This window comes from Candoia aspera, chromosome 2 (genome assembly GCF_035149785.1).
Source record: "Candoia aspera isolate rCanAsp1 chromosome 2, rCanAsp1.hap2, whole genome shotgun sequence".
Taxonomy (NCBI): domain Eukaryota; kingdom Metazoa; phylum Chordata; class Lepidosauria; order Squamata; family Boidae; genus Candoia; species Candoia aspera.
In genome coordinates this window covers 157,146,794-157,153,820 of record NC_086154.1, presented here as the reverse complement: position 1 = coordinate 157,153,820, position 7,027 = coordinate 157,146,794, and positions in this window count along the sequence as shown.

Genomic DNA, 7,027 nt, shown 5'->3' with positions numbered 1-7,027 from the left:
ATCTGTCACTGTCTTCCTCCGTAAGATTAATTTGCTGTTTACATTCTCTAACACACTGTCCGTTGCATCTGTTCTTCAGCCCAAGTGGGAAAAATACTGTGAATTCAAAAATACTGTCAATCATCCACTGTGAATTCTCTAAGCATGCTAGTTGACACTATTCAATATTTAGCCAGATTTTTCACTTTCTGTTTTTATTTTCTTTGTGAGCTCTTCTTCCTTTACTTTCACGTAATAAGTTACATTGCCTGCATTTTTCAGACAGCTAATATTTTTGTCTCCAATTTTGATGCCTGCCATTCTTGTAATATATTTTCTGTACTTGTTAAATATGCATCTTTGTCTCACTCCCTTCCTTATTCCAAAACCTTCAGTTTCTCCTAGCTCTATTTTTACAGAAGCTTCTTGTTCCTTCTAACGTTTCCTCAGAATAACAATCAGATGTCCATTAGCCTTAATATATATTCCACTTTCTGGCATGATCTATATATTCAAAGCCCTTGCTCTGTTCAATAAAGCAAATATTTTTTTTTCCCTCCATTCAATCATGTCCGATTCTCAGTGGCTGCCTGGACAAGTCCCTGCAGTTTTCTTGGCAAGATTTTCAGAAGTGGTTTGCCCTTGCCTGCTTCCCAGGGCTGAGAGAGAATGACTGGCCCAAGGTCACCCGGCTGGCTTTGTGCCTAAGGTGGGACTAGAACTCCCGGTCTCCCGGTTTCTAGCCTGCCGCCTTAAACCACTACACCAAACTGGCTCAAAGACAGACCTCCTTAAACTTTCTTGCTCTCTCCATTATTCATCTTGTCTTAGCTGTATGATCTTGTGTCCTCTTGCCTACTGTATTGTGAAACCTGCATGTTCATCTTGCATATGTTTCTCCACATACAGCGCTCTTTGTTGTTAGATTTTTTTTTACAAACTGTTCTTGCTATTAGTGGAATGCTCTGGTAATCAGCACATTATATCGCATCTCCTTTATTTGGTATAGCCATATGCTGTGATCTTATAAGTCAGTTAGGTACCTTTTCCTTTTCTCGTTGTTTTCCTCTGTTGACATCCTTGTTTGACACTGAATGTCTTCATTTAGTTATGTCCTTCTTTTGTCCCAGGCTTTTTCTTAGCTACCATGGTAGACTGTTCTGAAAGACACTTAAAACTTTTCATCTTTGGAATATTGAGACTATTTTAGGTTTTTACAGTGTCTCTTATTTTTTCAAACAGCTCTTAAGGTTCTCCTTCACATTAGTTGAATATATTTAATAAGTTCCTTACAATGCTCTTACAGGTCAAGAACTCTTCTCTACCAGATACATCACGCATTAATACATGATCTGCTCCAAAATCTTCATCTGAAGCTGTCCTAGCTGACTGGATTGCCCTTCTCCACCTTAGGAAATCATTCCTATTCTAGTCAATTTGATTCAAGGCTCATCTTCCCATTGTACTAACCACAGCATGCACACTTTCCAGAAACTTTGTTGTGCCATGTCCCCAAGACATTGCCTTTGTGTCATCCCGAGCCCATGGCTGAGGCAGCTTAAATGTTTTTCCTCTCCTCCTCCTCCTTTTGCCATGGATTCAGCCTAATGGTTGATGATGTGCCCAGCCTTTGGATCTGCCGTCAGCCCTGTGCGACAGGCAAGGTCAAGAGCAGGCACGGCAGGGATTCCAGGCGTGCTCTTTATTGCTGCAGGGTAGAACAACAAAATCCTGAAAGCTTCTCAGTTTCTTCTCAAACAAAATCAAGCAAGGCTATTTTGAGTTTCTTTCTTCCTTCTCAGCACTGAGCAATCTCTTCTGAAACCAACCTCTTAACAGTTTGCTCACTCCTTCCCCATTTCTAGGCCAGTTCTATCTTCCTTTGCACTGTCCAGCTCCTGTGTGGGCACTTTAAGGGGCCATGGCCATGGCTTTTCCCCCACAGTTGCTGGAAACTGTCTTGCATGGCCACTTTGGCTTGGCCTGCCGGAGAGATTGGACATCAACTTCCATGGGGAATGCATTTGCCCACAGCATGCGTGACTGGTGCTTTCCTAACCACTGTCAGGTTTCAGTGGTTTCCTCACGTACATGGGTGCAGTGCTCCTTGAAAGAGTGCTAGATCTGTGTTTAAAGACAAGACTGCTAGTTCCGTGCTGCACAGAAGTTGACTTAAACCAGGAAAGGGCCAGGTTCTGTTTGCTGTATGCTTCTGGTTCTGAAACAAGGTTTGCTGCTGCTCTAGCCAAGCAGGGGTTTCACAGACTGCACTTTTTAACTGTTTTATTACTAGGGGGGAAGGTGCCATTTTGCCTGCTCCACAGGCTATTTCTTGGTCATCATTGCTTTGCAGGACTAGTTGAGGATATCGCCCACACCTTATCGAATACTCCCTTACACTTCACCCTACGCTCCTCCTCTGTACCTTTGATCAGTTAGTTATTTTCAAGCACAGTTTAAACTTTCAGAAGGGAACAAGTGTGGATCCCCGTGACCTATTAGGCCACATGACAGGTGGCAAAAGCAGCCACTGTAACCACCAGCCAGCCACACCTCCCTATTTTAAGGAAAGCATTTGGCAATTGCTTTTCCAGCCAGCAAGTGATGCTCAGTTTGAGGGGAAAGGAATCCAGCATCATTCTCCTAAACTGGTCCCAGATTAAGATAGTATGGGCAGCATCTGTTACTGTCCTCAGAATTGAGGCAGAATAGGAATTGGCAACAAAGACATTTTTGCTGGTGGACTGCCAAGTAGGATGATGGTGCCTTTCTAAATTATGTGAATAAATATGATCTTATTCTTTTACGGGAGACATGGATTGATGAAGACCCTTTTTTAAAGGGATCCAAACCGTTGTCTCCATATACTCTCCCAGGAAATGGAGGAGGCAGGTTGTATAGGGGGCTCTGTTGGTTTCTTTAGCATTACAGGCAGACATGCTAGAATTGCCCCCTTTGGAGTGACATGCAATGTCAGTACTATTACATGGTAATCCCTTTGTTATTCACTGATCTACCTATACCCCCTTAAGATATCACATTCCATGATTAATGAAGCATTCAAAAATTACTCTCACCATTTGCATGGGCTGCTCATATGATAGTGGCCAAGAGACTGCAATGAGATAATTGGACTTAACGATCATAAGCTTTATACAAAGTTTCATAGCTACCCTCCGGATTTTATAGCAGTGTATCTCTTACTAACTTGTCAGTCGAGAAACCCCATTCCAAACCTATGAAGATTGCATCTGATGCAATCGGTGTACAGTTTAGACCTTGGGGCTCTGAATGGCACACTGGATACAGATTGGGCTGGTACAAAGCCCTCTTTGATAAACTATATCGCGGTGTCGAGGACCCTAGTCTCACATTTGCTAACATTTACAGTTGGTATGTGCCCTGATAGTGATCAATTCCAGATGTTCTTCAGTTAAGACCACAGTTTATTTGGATGTTAGCACTATCCCTCAGATGGATTATAAAGTAGGCTCAACATCAGTTAAACGGGCCCTTCAGCAGGTCCATATGATGAAAGGTACAGTATATTGGGTTTTGAAGAGGCTATACAGATCCATTCTGCCATTATGAAGGAAGACTTGGATGGATCTATTCTAGTAAATTGCTGCTGATGTTACAACCAATGCTAAGCAAGGTGAAAGTCCACAAATTTAAGAATAAGGCAGGCCATTCCAAATCTTGGTTTGAGGCTGCTTTGCACCTGGCGAAAAAGGCCACGATAAGATATTTTGCCCTCTCTAAGCAAAGCCCAGGTCAAATTAATACGCAAGAATTATTACAGCAGAAAAAGCAATATAAGAGATTATGAAAACAGAAAAAGAGAGGCAGGCAGAAAAGCCCAGCAATGTCTTATAGAAGCAGCTTGCTTTTATGATCTGACTTTGTTCTGGAGAATTAGAACTCCCTTGGTTGGGCAACGTGTCACAGCCCAGTTGCGGAATGGGAGCAACACTTTCATGCAGTGTATACTAAGACGGGCCAAGCCCAGATTCAGTTGTACTGTGAATAGCTGTAGACATTATCACTAAATGGGCTTCAGTAACTTGTGCAGAAATTGTATCTTCGATCAAACAGATGAAACAGAGTGCAATTTATGCTGGCATACTTTTCTGCCAGCTCCAGGGCAGAGGATAGCACTTCAGTGCAGCCTTATAGCTGTATATGAGGTTATGCTGCTTGAAGCAGGTAACAATGCATAAAGAATACTCTTCACAAAAGTTGATTAGCCTATCTCCTGCATTACTGCATTAATCTTGCAGTTTATTGGGAAGCTGTTGCTTGTGGAGTTATAATCAACCATTCATTCATTCATTCATTCATTCATTCATTCATTCATTCATTCTACATATGGTAAAGATTGAAGCTGGTAAGGCAGAAATTCTCATGACAAGGGAAGCTGTTTTATAAAAGAGAGGCAAATGGCAAAAAAAGCCAAGGTTGAGAAAAAACAGTATTTCCAGGCATGTTCATACTATTCTATGCAAGTATTATTGCTGCTCATTCCTTCATATCGACTTAAAGGAATAAGTTGATGTGTAGTATGTAATCATCCAATTTAAAGAGGCTGTATCCTAAGTTTGTTTATTCCTAAAACATCCAGTTTAGCATATTTTATTTCCACAATGAAAAATTCAGGTTTCTCTTCTTCCACGCATCTTACATTTTTATCTTTGCAAAATGAGAAAAGCCTATTTCAGCACTGGCACCACCAATGAACAAACTCTTTTGTGGCTTTGTTCAGGCCTGTTGTCACCTGTAGATCCACTCGTGAAAATTTAATTTGTTTTCTTAAAAAAAATAACAAAAAGAGTTGCTTCCAACCTGAAGGGTCTCCTCATCTGGTACCCAGTCATCTTTATATTGAGCCATGTCCCTACAGAAGTGGCTTTCCATTACTTTCTTCTAGTTTTGGTTTTGGAGTTCTTTCTCCAACCTGGATTGTCTTTCCTCTCTCCTGCAGAGCCCCACTTCTCCCACTAATAGATTATTCTTAGCTTCAACACTCTTGTTTTGACCTTACTGGCAAGGATGAAACTCTCAGGGGCTCAGACTCTCCGCAGAATTCCTTTCAGGGTCACCATAGCAAAATAGCAATCCCCTTGAACAGAAGACCACAGCACCAGGAAAAGTATTAATTTCGTACCTGCAGCACAAACTCAGAGTCTGATGCAAACTTAGACTCCAGCAGCAGTCTGGAGCTTGCTCTTAAAGAAAGGGAACCTGGCATCTGTAATGCCAGGCTGAATACTTGTAACCACCACAGAAAAGATACCAAGTTTCTGTGTAACATTTTACACAGTCAAATTTAGCTTTGGGTTTAAAGCTATTTCATGCAGCCTTAGATAACAGGCTTCCACTTCCACAAAGGAGCACTTACGAAGTCGAGAAATTGTCCTTTCATATTCATGTAGTAACTAATAGTTAGATGTAAATTACTTTTCATGGTAGAAGCAGTTATCTTCTTGACATCCCAGCATACAAAGATCTCTGAGTCTGTCCACAAAAAGCTTTTCTTTTGGCAACAAATTACAATATCAAAAGCAGGTGTGTTGAACCTGAGGCCTTCCTAGGACTTTTGGAATGTAGCTGCTCTTGGTTATGCTGGCTTGAGTCCAATGGGATTTAAGATCCACTAATACCTGGAAGGCCCTCATTTCTCTAGCCCTGCTAGAAGAGAACAAAACCCAAGGCTGCCTTTGTCACCATAGGCTCAATTATCCATCATATCAAGGCTGGAGAACATTTTTGACTGGGAATAGCATGAAGGATGTGGCGGGGGGTGTTTGATGATACATTACTGAGAGGGGAGATTTGGGCCCCTATTTTGTATATTTGGGGGCATTAAAAAGTGGAATGTTGCATCTCTGAGATGTGGTAGCCATGAGCCCAAATTCCAGTGATACAATCCAAGGCCTGTAGGTCACTGGGTGAAGTGGGTAGTTTTGCAAGGAGACAATGAATAAACAACTGCAAAAGTTCCTCTCCATATGCATTAGATAACTGTTGCTGATACTCTGTTGTGATTTCAAAACGTAGGGTAACAATAAAAGGCAATGAGTTCCACCACACAGAGGGAACACTCTGCCTCTGCAGGGTATACACTGTACGCATGTCTTGATTGATGCTAAAATTTCAGGCTGTATGATAAGAGAAGATTTGGTGACTTTTATTTATTTTTGTGTTGCTGGTAGGTTGCAAATTCAGTGGTGTGCACTTTGCTTGTGCAACTGGAAGAGAGACCAATAGCCAGCAAGTTATTTTATTTTATTTTTCAAAAGCTGCTGCTGCTGCTATTATTGCTTATGAGTTATGTTAAGTGTATCATTTGCATGCTGCTCTTTGCTGGGTTTCTGTGGTTATTTGGACAGGTGGACTAGAAGAAAAGTCTGATTCCAGGAGAATGTTTAAAAATTTAAAAAATCATCTGGATGGCAGGAGGTCGCATTCAGCATGGCCTATCATTCCATCCACTGGCCCTAAAATGATAAATAGGAAGGAAGGGGCTTTTTTCAAGTGTTGTTCACTGTTCCCTACAGTAGATCACTTGAGGTGTTTCATGTTGTCAACTATTAGCCTGGCTTGGAAATAGTTAATCCCAAGACCCAGTCTCACTGAGCTCCTATTAGTAAGATCCATTTTAAAAAGGTTGAAGTAACAGCTCAAGAATACCAGCAGGTACTTTACTATCAAATGGGAAACCTGTATAAAGGCAGTTCAAAGCAGCTTGAATTTTGTTTTCTTTCTTATACTTTTTTTTTTTGCACTTACTCTAGCTAAATTTGCAAATGATGTGATAACAAAACCCAACAAACCACATTTTGGCTTCATGTGCTATGTGAAAGCAGCCACTGTCTGCCTTTCTATAGCTCAACAAACCACACCATCCCCATCAACTTTGGAAACCGAGAGTCGGTTCGGAGGCAATCCCATTCCCAGACAGCCACAAAATCTGTCCAGTTCTCTGCTTCAGTGCTGACTGTGTCCAAATCAAACACACATTTCTGTTTTCTAGAGGTAAAGGGCTGTA